This window comes from Alligator mississippiensis, chromosome 2 (assembly GCF_030867095.1).
Source record: "Alligator mississippiensis isolate rAllMis1 chromosome 2, rAllMis1, whole genome shotgun sequence".
Taxonomy (NCBI): domain Eukaryota; kingdom Metazoa; phylum Chordata; order Crocodylia; family Alligatoridae; genus Alligator; species Alligator mississippiensis.
In genome coordinates this window covers 183,807,077-183,819,241 of record NC_081825.1, presented here as the reverse complement: position 1 = coordinate 183,819,241, position 12,165 = coordinate 183,807,077, and the positions used below count along the sequence as shown (strand labels likewise).

The following is a 12,165-nucleotide window of genomic DNA, read 5'->3' as shown; positions in this document are numbered from 1 at the left end:
GCCAGGGATGTGGAGGGATTTGTCCAAGGTTGTGTCCATGGCAGAGCTAGGATTAGACTTCAGGCCTTCCTGACTACTAGTCACAGGCTCCGCACTAGTCTCATCCACTCGAGTATCTTGGCAGGTCTGTGAATAATAAAATATATCCCGTCTTCCAGAGTTTTGATTCCTTTTGGCAGGTTTGTGAAACTTGAGCTGGGTAACTGCAAGCCTTTATAACACGGATGTTCTTAACCTGGGGTAGAGGATTGCCTCCCCAGGGCCTGCTTTTCGTTGTGGCCAGAGGGAAGAGTAGTGGTCCTGCGGTGAGGGCTGTTGTGTTGCAGATGAAGAAGAGACTGAGGAGCACTGTAAAAGCAGGGGATCCTGACAGAGCTCAGCCTGCTGTTTGGCAGGTCTCCAGGGTTGTGTGTTGGCTGCAGACCTTCTCCTGACATTCCCGGTTTGTATCTGAAGGGCTGCCATGACCCACGTGCGGGATGATAGTCTGAAGAGGAGTTTGAGGGAATCCTCTTTCACAATAAATAAGGAACTGGGAAGCTGGGTAAAGTGACATGGGAGAGAGCTGAGCCAAACTGGACCTCTCTTGTCCTGGGCAGGGCTAGGGGGGTGCTGTGGGCCAAAGCTCAGCATCCTGGCAGCTTTTCTGGGCAGAGGTCTTCCTGTGCACCCCCGTCCCGCTCCTGCCACGCAGCCAATTGGAAACCAGCCTGGCCTGACACCACCCCTCCTTCAGGGACTTCGTCTCAACTGGCAGGGCCAAAGAGCCTTTCTTTGATCTGTTTCTTAAAGGCTCCCTCTCTGCAGAGATCTTTGGCCTGTAACCTTCATCCCTCTGACAACGGGAGAGGTGAGTTTGGAGCTGTAATGCTACAGAGATATAGGTTGTAGCTGTGTTGGTTTAAGGACAGAGGCAGACAAGGTTCTTTGGGTAAATCTGATATCTTTTATTAGACCAACTCCAAATACCTAGAAAAATTCTTTGCAAGCTTTCGGGTATGAGCTGTAATGCTGGCAGGCTTTTTTTTTTCTTTTTTTCCCCCTGGCCGTGCTCTATAAGGAAGCTGGCTGGCAGCACTGTGGGTTTGCAATGCAGAGACATGTACTGCAAAGTGGATCCTTCCTCTCCCTTTCCCCTGCAAAGGTGTGCAGGGATACTCTTCTTCTGGTAGTGAAGCACTAAGGATGTGCCTTGTTCCATGTGTTGGAGCCTACAGTCCAGAAAGCAGATAGGGAACTCAGACACCGGCTATTTTGGGAAGCATCACGAGAAAGTAGTGCATGACTTGAGCTGGGCTACCTTGGAGGAGGCGCTTTACTTTTGGGTGTCTGGCCTGTTTTAGTGCAACGCAAGGCTAGAAGGCATCATTTCTCTGGGAAAACTTTTGGTTCATTTACATTTCTAAAAAGTCTCTGCATGCCCTTGTGGTGTCCCTGTACTGGTTAACAAAACTTGGCAGGGTCTCGTCTGCTCCATGGTGTTGGACACGTGTGTTTATTTTATAATAAACAAACTAATGCAGTGCACTAATACCCCAAGTGGTCATGATTGCTTCACAGCTTGCTCAGTGTATGGCAAGTCACCCAAGTGAGAGTTAAATGCTTCCACCACCCATGAATTGGGGATAGGATACCCCTCTGTCCTGGGTAAGGGAAAATTGCCAGGGGAAACAGTGCGGGAGGGAAAGGAGTGCGTGTCTGCCCATCGCATGCACACACCTTCTGGCCTAACAACTCTGCAGATTGATGGCTTCTATAGCACAAATGTTGGCGGACCATTAACCCACCAGTGAGCCATTGCCCTTAAGTGATAAGGTCCTCCAGGCTGAGAGGGGGCTTTATAGCGCTCTGCAGAGCCTGAGTTGGGCTGAGCACACTCGTATGAGGTGCTAAGATCAGTTGTCTCCTTTTCCGTAAGCCACTGCCTCCTGCAGGTGCAGGCCCTGGTCTTGTAGTGTAACATGGCTCTGATCCCTTCCCCTATCTGACTGGGCTCTTTAGCCTCACAGGTGGCCCTCTCCTCTGAACGCACTGCATGTTGGAACCTGGCACAGCACTGGCCTGCTGGTCCCCCTTCTTGTTCACTCTGCCACTTGGCTTTGTCCTCTCTTCTCTGTGTCTGTTCAGGAGATCCCATTTTGGTTCTGGAGATCAGGTTTGGCTCCACTTGCCTACCTTTAAGGCAGACCTTTGACACTGCCCCTTCCCTGGCATGCTGTACCAGTTACCTTTGCGCATCTCCTGCAGGCATGTGCGCACTGAGGTTTTGATTAGTGAGATGCCATCTGATGGTGCTCAGTGAGAGAGAGTGCACTGGCTTTAAGAGGTAGTCCCCATGCTTGTTTTGAGTAGTTGGGGGGGCCGGGGGGTGGGGAATACCTGGTCTCCTGCTATTCCTAGGCTTTGCACATCACTGCTCTCAAATGAATTAGCAAGACTGAGTCTCAATTCAGGTGTCCCAGAATCTGGACTCCAGATCATTGCTGAGGGGCTGCATCAAGGCTATGAGGAGCAGTGGTACCCAGGGATTTCAGGACCAGTCGAAGTTCTTAAGTCCAGGTCCTTCTTCTTACCTGATGACTACCTTACCTTTGTGCAGCAACTGGATTTAGGATCATACCTGGCTTTTGGTTGTTTCTGCACTTCGAAGCAGGAGGAGTAAAATCCTAATGTGGTTTTAACCTAAAAAGTTAGTAAACTTGTGTGCATAAAGGAAAATCTATTCATGATTTGTTGTGGGGAGGAGGAGATGGGGGAGGAATTTTAGACTGCCCTGGTCTTAGTGCTCTCCCAGGTCATGTTTCTAGGATACCAATCTACATTCAGTTTAGCAGCATTTCTGAGCTGTGGCAAGTTCAACAGAAAAACAAACCCAGGCCCTGTACTCTGAATGGGGGTTGCTGGGTTCATTTAATCTATTAACCCTGGAAATAGAGGAGTAGGTGGTTGCAAACTTGGTCTCTTTCTGCAAACCCAGCACTTCCTCCCTTGTCTGGATGGTGATGTTGGAAGGCTCTCTAATCCCACTTACTTCCTCTGATACCATTGCATATATCTGAATCCATGTCAGATTAGATAAAGGGTATCTAGCCTGGTGGCGCAGGGGTCCTAGTGTCTGGGCACAGTGTGTATGTAGAGGAACTACTGTCTTCATGCTAAGACTCCCTAACCCAGCCCTCCTACCTCCTCTGTATACTGTGGAACGTGATGATGTGTCTTAGGGCTGCTGTGAGAATTAGCTGGATGAGGTTTCCCATTTGCTTTTACGTGTGATAGTAGCTAGAGATCATGGTCATTGTGGAGCAAGGGCATCAGAAATATCTGAGGGTCCTAGCAGACCATCCTCCCTTCAATGCTGGTTGTTCCCTGCATACCACTGTTTGCACAAGGAGCATTAGTGCTGCACACAGCCCACTTTTGTTATGGTGTGGGATTCCCAGGTAAAGCATTGCCCTTCACGTGATAAGATGAAGGGAGGCAAAGGTTAATAGCCAGCCAGGTGCACTAGCATATACTTGCACCAGAAGTGTTTGAGGTACTAAGGTTAAAGTCCCTGAAGAAACCTGCCTGAAGGCTTGACAGGGTTCAGGCTGATGTTGTGGGGACAGAGCTAGCTGCTGCTGGAGGCACTCTGGAGGAACTGTTTGGGTTGTGCATCAGAGATTGGAGGTAGGGGGTGTGTGTGTGTATGCATGACAGAAATGGCATCTGAGCAACATGTACGAGTCTCTATGATTGTTCTCTTTAGAAGACAGGAGGCAGAGTCAAGATGGATGGCATTGGAAGCCAGCTGGGCTTATGCCACCTGATTACTTTATGCAGTCTGGTATTTGAAGGGGCTATTTCTTGGAAGCTGCATATTGGGGTGACATTGTGCTAGTGACCCCTTGTTTGGGGAGTGGGGGGTATATGTTGTCATGGAGGGGAAGGCAGAGCGTCCTCTGGTCCATGATGCACTCTGTTTTCCTCTGAAATGCAGAGAAAGCCGCTTGCAGCTGGAATGCTGTGTGGGAACTCCTCCCTGCGAACAACAGGATTCTGGGTCACAGCCTCCGGTTCCTCGATGCGGCTCTAACCCAAGTTATGGCCATCTTTGGAATTTTTAATTCTTGGCATTCAACCCTGGAGTGTTTTCTTAGGAGGAAAGGAGAAGAATGCATTGACCAGCTGTGATGTTTCTCCTTGGTGCTGCTGGGATCGGTGGGAATAGCTTCCAAAAGTGAAGGTAGGGCTGGGGACTAATTTGAGTTTTAGGGCCATGAGGATTGCATGGAGATTCTAGCTGGACCTGGGTAAACACCTTATGCAGACATAGTCCACACCAGGCAGCACAGTGTCACAATGCAGTTTACATGGTTTGAAACTGATTCAAATTACAGCCATGCTGGGAGCTTGAGTTGGCATAAGTATAGGTATATCAGTGCCCAAAATCCCAGTGTGGACAGGGGCTGCCAGAATGCCTGTGGGGATAGATCTAGCTGCTTCTGGAGAAGCATTCCCTTGGAAATGTGACACTCCAGAACTGGCTTACCTGTGCTCCTGCTCAGGGCTGCTCAGCTGTCATGACCACCTTGCCCTGCCTTGATGGAAAGCGGAGGGAGGGTCCAGCAGGGTGGGCCTGGCACTGTGGGGATGATTCTGATTGGGAGAACCACTGCTCTAGATTGGGGATGTCAAACATACAGCCCATGGGCCAGATCCAACCTGCACAGCTGCTCTGTCTGGCCTGCTAGGCTACTGGAAGTCGGGGGTGGGAGCGGGGCTAGGGGGCAGTCCTGCTGCAAAATTCAGGGTCCCTGATCACTGAGCACTGCCCGGCTAATATGGGCAACAGCATTAACCCTGTCCTGACACCTGATGCAAGAGGCAGGTGAAATGGAGTGACTCTGTAAACTGCAGAGTGCTGGCTGTAATGCAATAACCCATTCCTTTACTATACTGTCCCGTTGTCCTTCCTGAGGATTCCCAACCTAGCACTATGGGAGCTTCCTCACCCAATGAATGATGTGCCTGCTGTTCTAAGACTGATCTCCTCGATCATTTTTAATAAATGTAAATGGGACATACCAGGGTGTGAATAATGGGGAATTAATCCACACCTTGCTGTGCTAAGAGCTTGCAAGGCAGGAATTAATACCACATAATTCATTCCCTGCAGTTCTTTCCCTTAATTAGGTATGGCTTGTAAGATTTTTGAAACTGCCTGTATTCAGGGCTGATTGGCTGCTGCTGCTCCTAGGAAGCCCCCCAGGAAATAATGCCTTTTTTTGCTGAAGGACAATTGTCCTGGTTGAGGTCTGCCCATGGATGTTACAAGGCAGGAAGTTTGCAAAGGTTCCCACTTCCTGCATCTCTGTGCTGCCAGTTCTTCTCATCATCCCTTTGTTACCCGAGTTGTAGGAAAGTGTAACAGGATCCCAGAGTCCCCGGTCTCAGCAGGGGTGGAGTTTTCCTGGCACTCATGTTCTGGGTGTCTGCTTGAAGCCTTTTAGACAAACACATGCACCTGCCCTGGCTTCGGTTGTCATGCTGCAGTATTGGCCCAGCTGCTCAATAGGGGTTTCCTTTGAATGCATGGGGCCACCGTAACAAATCCTGGAGTCAGGGGCTCTGAATCACTACTAACATTATGCAGCTGCTTGGCAACTTCTTCTCTCAGAACATGGAACTGGAAGGGGCCTCCTGGACAATTGAGTCCAGTGCTCTGCATTCCCAAGCACTGGTAATCCAAGGAGTGCCCTGCCCCCCACCCAAATCAAATCACTGCTTCAAATCCTCTCTCACAACTGCAAGATTTCATAGACATTAGGGCTGGAAGGGACCTCTCAAGATCATTGGGTCCAGCCCCCTGCCCAAGGGGCAGGAAGTCAGTAGGGGGTCAAATGATCCCAGCAAGATGGGCATCTAAGTGTGTGGGTGGGGGGGAGGGGTGTTGGTTGTTTGTTTTAGTTTTTTTGTTTTGTGTTTTGAAAGTATCCAGAGTAGGTGCTTGCACCACCCCTGGAGGGCCTGGAATAGACTCCTTCCCCAGGGGTGGTACAAGCACCTATTCTGGATCTGAAGCTTGAAACACCCTAGCCCACGCTATTGGTGGAAATGAGGACAATGAGGCTCCTGCCAAGGCCTTGTCATTGCAACAACAGGAAAGTAGTTGGTTAATAGATAGTCCAGAAATCCTAGGAAAAGGACCGTGCCTCATGCTACAGAGGAAGACAAAATCCCCACGGTCCATGCCCATCTGATTGAGAGGAAAGAGTCCTTCCTAGCCCTAAATTTGGTGCCTGGTGTGACCCCTGATCAGAAAAGCAAGACCCTCTAGTGAGGAACCTCTGGGTTTTCTAAGTAATGGCTACAGCATCAGTGCAACTCGGGCAGAAAACCAGTTCAAGGTGGGGGGGGAGGGAGTGTGTGGGGGGAGGGGGTGCACGCATACATGTTCATGTGTGTGCCTACTGGCCCCAGCTATCAACCTGCAGAACCTTGAGGCATGGGATTACCAGACGCTTTCATGCTACTTTTATACCCTAGCTTCAAAACTGCATCACACAATTTCACATAACTTGCCTGTTCTCTTTGCATTGTTCAGGTTATAAAAGCACTGCAGTATACACCTTGGTCTCTGCTCAGTTTTCTTTGTCTCCATTCTTATGGAGGTTTTTAAGGCTATGGGAATTTTTCGGTAACCTCCTCACCCTTTGGTTCCTCCTGTTCCCGGAATGCAAGAGAGAACTAATCACCCTCCTGTTTCTATTGGGGCTGGAGTCTGGCCCAACTCGGATCTTCCTAGACACAGGGGTGCTTGAAGTGTCTTTTTATAGCATTAACAACATGACGGGCTTCAGGAGACTATAGCAAAGCACACAAGCAGCATTTAAATTGACATTGGGCTGCTCTGCAATTGGGCATCTGCTGAAGTCCTTTTCACAAACAAAGATGGAATAAGTCTGCTTTAATGCTGCACTTGAATGCTCAGACCTACCTGCTGGGAGAATCTCCCCTTGGCTATGAGGTGCAGAACTCCACCAGTGTTGCCAAGTCTGCTAGAACAAGCAGAATTGGGTTTGTTTTTTTTAAGAGTTGCTTTAATTTTTTGAGAGTCACAGGTTGATAAGCCCCCGCAGTCCCCTATCTTTTCAATGGGTTGGGCCTGTTTTGGGCTTGTTTTTAAAGGCAGTGCCACCTTTTTTTCCTGCAAGACTTGGCAACACTCAGCTCCACTATGCTAAGATGTTAGTGAGAAATGGATAGTGTCTGCCTTAGACCTGCTATTTCCTTTTTCCCTCCCCTTATCTAATTAGATCAGGTGGTTCTCAACCTTTTTAGACTCAAGGGACACCTCGGAAAAAGCCAGCTTTAGCTCCCTGGTTTGTTTTGGGTTTTTTTGTTTTTGGTTAGAGAAAAATAATGGGGCAATTCTTTTGTTGCAGAGAACCCAGACAGACCACAGCAGGTCAGAATGATTTTGACACTGTGAATTCCTGTTTGAAATCTCTTGGCTTATCTTTTGGATCATGTAGGTGTTTTCACACCAAACAGTTAATATTGCTTGGCACCCCACAGCACACTTAAAGGATCTTGTGGCACACTAGGGTGTTATGCAATTGCAGAATTGGATGTCTCTGTCTCATGCAGGGGTAAGGTTGTAGCCGTGTTGGTCTAAGCACATAGGCAGACAAGGCTCTTTGGGTAAACACTGACACCTCAATTTACAGCTTCACTGACTGGCTTTCTTGCATGCATACCATATGGCTTCTTTGCTATTCATTCCATCCAGGAAGAGCACATACCAGCTGCAGATACTTCCTCAGCCTGACGAAGGGTGTTTGTACCCAAAAGCTTGCAAAGAAGAATTTTTCCAACTATTTGAGGTAGTCTAATAAAAGATATCAGATTTACCCAAAGAACCTTGTCTATCTCATACAGCACTCTTCAACTGTAGATTTCCAAGCACTCCACCAAAGATGTAGGAATCCTTCCTTCTCTCTAAAGATGGGGGTGGGAGGAACTGAGGTGCTGGACCTACCTGCCCACGGCTACGTGCCAGGCCACTGGCAGAGGAGGTAGGCCTGTGCAAAACGGCTATGTTTTGTTTCGGTTTTAGATTTGGCGTTTCAGAGGGACTGATTCGTTTTGGATCACTGTCCCTTTTCGTTTCTGCCGCATCTGTTTCAGAGTTTCGCTGCTGTTTCAGTGATTCAGCCATAGGCTATAATGGGGAACCACTTAAATGCCTGTAACTTTGTTTTCCCACAAGCCCACCTCCGAAACGTTTCGGATGCTTCTGTTTTGTTTCGAAGACATTTCAGAGCCTTTCGTTTTGTTTTGGATTTGGTGTTTCGGCAACACCTCTGAAACTAAACGGCCACTGAAGTTTTGTACGGCCCTAAGACCAAGTCCCATTCCAAGGAAGTGGAGCTGCAGTGAAGCTATATTTCCCAGTTCTGCTCAATAATATGTCAACCCAGGCTTCCTGAATCCAGTCCTGTGCTCTACCCTCAGGAATGTCCTCACTCCTCACATCTTCCTCAGTACGCTGGAGATCAATAACCATGTGGTGACCTGTCTTGTGTGTTTCTCCCTGTCAGTCAGATCAGTAAATATTTACCATGTCATCCATGATATGCGCTTTCCCAGCGTGTGTTGGATTCATCCAGAATGTGCTGTGGCACACCAGCATGCATCAGGTGTGGGACTGGGGCTTGTGGAAGATCCCTGCTCTCCGTGAAGGAAAGCTTGCAAGCCTAATGCCTGTGTGACAGGAAACCGAGCAAGAGGAGAACTCTGTATGGTGTTTGCCAGTCTTGCACCATCAGTAATCGCCTCACTCAATGAAGCCACCTCTTCTTCCTCCTTTCCCTACTGTTTGTGGTATTTAAATGACTTTATTCCTTTCCATGTAGTACCCCTGCTCTCTGCTAGCCCACTTGTTGCATCAGACAAAGCAGGCTGTAGCCTGCAAATGCTCCTGCCTCTCTGATCAAACCTTTAATTCAGTGTCACTGTAATAAGCAGGGATCCTTTAAATCCTTCTCTGGTTTAAAACCCCACCCCATTTTCAGATTTAAAAAAAGTAACCCAAAATCTACATTTTTTCCATGATTGAAATGAAACATATCTAGCTATCATTTCATTTTAATCATGGAAAAATGTGGATTTTGGGTTACTTTTTTAAAATCTGAAAATAGTTGTTTTTTTTTAGATCGGAGAAAACCAGGAACCCTGGTAATAAGTGAGTCTTCATGGTATGGGGCTTGTGTATGTGAGAGCTCTAGCAGTTTAACACTAGAGGGGACTCTGTGCAAACCCTATTGTGTGTGGATGCTCTTATTTTGGGTTAGGTTGATTAGAAATCAGGTTAAAGTTAAACTGAAATGAACTGCTCTTTAGCTAGACAAGTGTCCAGGCATATCCGTACCTTTGTGTCTGTCTGGGATTCTGATGTATTCCCATCTGCCATTCATTAACTCCTTTTGAGGAAGAGACTGGTGGAAAAGGGGGCCACAAATGGGATGCAGACCAGTAAGGTGAGGGTGAGAGTGAACTAGGGCTCCCATTTCTCCGTGGGTCAGTGTGCTGGTCTCTCCTAGTGTCTGAGTTTAGGATAACCATCAAAAATGTATCTGGAGGCCCAGGCAGGGGTGGATCCAGGGCAGGTGCAGTGGTGCGGTTGCACCCGCTTTGATTCTTACTGCCAGTGTAGGGAGAAAGGTCCTAGCTCTTCATGGGGCGGTGTGTGGGTGGAGGAGGCATGGGAGGTGGCTGTTAGGGAGTTAGCATGACTCCCCCAGGCTCTCTGACTCAGTGCCAGCTACAGAGAGCTACTTCTGTTTTTTGGGCAGAGTGGGGTGGCTTTCCCTCTTTCTCCCTCTGCTCCTGGCCAGTGTGGGACACAGGGGAGGGTGAGGAGAGCCAGCAGGGCTATGACGAGTTGGGGTTTAAGGCACGGTCAAAGTCTCTGGGGCAGCAAGGGACATGGGGAGAGGGGGTGGGCCAGAGAGCAGTGAAGAGGGACTTGTCCACCACTGCTCCTGTCCCTGGTTGCACACAGCACCTGTGCAGGTGCTTCCTGAAGCCCACAGCTGAAATGGAGCAGGAGCAGCTCTGGGGCTCCCCCATGCCTGGGTCAGCAAAGTACGGTGGTGGATGGGTCCGCATGGGGTCTTCTCTCAACCTGGGGGCTCCAGTTATAGGGAGTGGCTGTGTAGGGAGCTGGGTTCAGCCAGGGTCGCTGGCAGCAATGAATAGATCATTCTTTCCTGCCCCTGCTCCCTGGCCAGCCCTGTTGGGTATCCTGCACCAACCCAGGGGCTCTAGCTGTGGGCTGCTGGGCTTGGCAGGAAACAGTGACAACAGTAGATGCATTCCCTCTTCCTGGTTTTGCTCCCTGCTGGCTCTTCCACTTTCTCCCATGTCCCAGCCACTTTTCTAAATCCTGGACCCACCCATGAGCCCAGCGTAGCCCATATATATGGCTATGCAGATGATATACTGTGTCCTTCCTCAGTTTCTGTGATTCTGTACTGCCCAAGCAACATGTACATCTCGCCTCATTCCTTTTGTACAACTAGAGGAATGAGGCAGGTGAGCCGCCTTACCAGAGCAGTGTGTGGGATCCTGCACAGTGCTGCTTTGTACTGTAGCTCTCTGCAGTTGTATGTGCCCCTCGTTTATTATGAACACTGTTTGTCACCCTGCTGTACCCTGAAATAAAAAGCTGTTAGCCTTCTGCATCACCTTGTGGAACATCCAACTATTCTGTGTGGGTTGAAGAATCCAGTTGGAGGACCTAGGATCAATATTATCTCATTGCCAAGCCAGAGGGCAAGTGGCTTTTTTCTTCTTAACTATTTTTGCATTGCCACTCACCAAGCAACTGAAGTGAGGCAGCTGAGAGGCACTGAGTTGCCAGATGGCAACCAGGTACCATCTGCTCTCATGGAACAATAGAATGAGGAGGTGAGAAATTAAGAATATGGGAGGGGGGTGGGATTGGTTTTGTTTTTTTGGTTTAATCCTCTTGGGAGTGCTGGGGTAAAGCACAGTGCTAGCTCTGCAACTTCCCATGCAACACCAGGTGCACTAATATTTTGTTAAAAAGGAGTCCCTGAAGCCACTGTGAATAGTGTGATGGAGGACAGGGTTCCTCACTGATGTGTGTGCATGCTGCTATCTCCTGTGCTACCCCTGTTCTGCAAGTAAAAAGAAACTGGCATTGCTCAGGGTCTGTATCTAGTACTTACTTTTATCTGGTGTTATGGGAATTTGAATGGAGCTTGTTGCTTTGACTGCTCATGCAAGTGCTCTGCTGTCCCAGCTGGAGTATTGTGGGATCTTTCTCATTTGGTTTCCAGCCTTAAGTCCCATCTTAGGTTATGTACTTACTTGTGGATTTTCTTAACCAGCTTCAGATTCTCAACTGACCTGCTTGCAACAAATGCAGTTGTGGTGGATGTGCATTAACTTTTTCCTCAACCTGGTGTCCCTTCTTTGTTCATTTACCCCCACCATGTTCTGTTTGTGCCTTGTTGTGTTTATGTCCATGCATTTTAGAAAAATTTCTCTCCCATAAGGCCTCAGCAGGGGATAGAGTCCTCTGAGGACCTATGTTTTTGGCGATGCACTCTGGGATGCCCTGCTGCACAGTGGAGCTGGGAGGGGAGAGGCACAACTAACCTGGTTATGTAGATCTGGTCAGTGAAGCTTTCTTGTATAGCAAAATAATAGTATTAGGACCTGAGGGCATCTGAGTCAGCCACTAGTCCGGAAGACACCACAGTTAGTGCACCGTGGCTGTTGAGTGCTGGCCCATGCTGACTGGGGTCTCAGATTGCATGCAAAATTAGCCATGGCTCTAGTTCATAACTCATGTACAAGCAACTGGATCTAAACATGTCAGAAGTGACCACTAGCTTTTGGGTTCCAGGCTTGAAAAACTCTGCCTGCTTAACAAAGGGGCTAAGTTGGGAAGGACAAGACTTTTATGCTTGGGAGGGAACAACTGAACCGTCAGTGCACTTAGAATGTGGAAAAGGGCAAATGTGTGACACAAGGATGTGTTGTGTGAGGCATTTCTAGCAGAGCCAGGGAGACATGCATGCCATGACATGAGACACTTTTGAGACCTCTGGGATACTGTATACCAGGGATATCAAACTCCTTTGGCTC

At 48.5% G+C, this 12,165-nt stretch overlaps 1 protein-coding gene across 6 annotated transcripts in view; it reads left to right on the top strand.

Moving 5' to 3' along the window:
- The window catches only part of SLC25A22 (solute carrier family 25 member 22), an 80,400-nt gene that overhangs the window by 31,649 nt on the left and 36,586 nt on the right, over window positions 1-12,165 (top strand). The window contains exons 1-2 of one of the 6 annotated variants that reach the window (XM_019485153.2): window positions 3,654-3,669; window positions 3,980-4,225. The exons of 4 other annotated variants lie outside the window; for them this stretch is intronic. The gene's annotated coding sequence lies outside the window, so the exon portion shown is untranslated. Of the gene's footprint in view, window positions 1-3,589; window positions 3,670-3,979; window positions 4,226-12,165 lie in introns of those variants that run through there. One more of the 6 variants, XM_019485156.2, reaches the window with a different exon arrangement.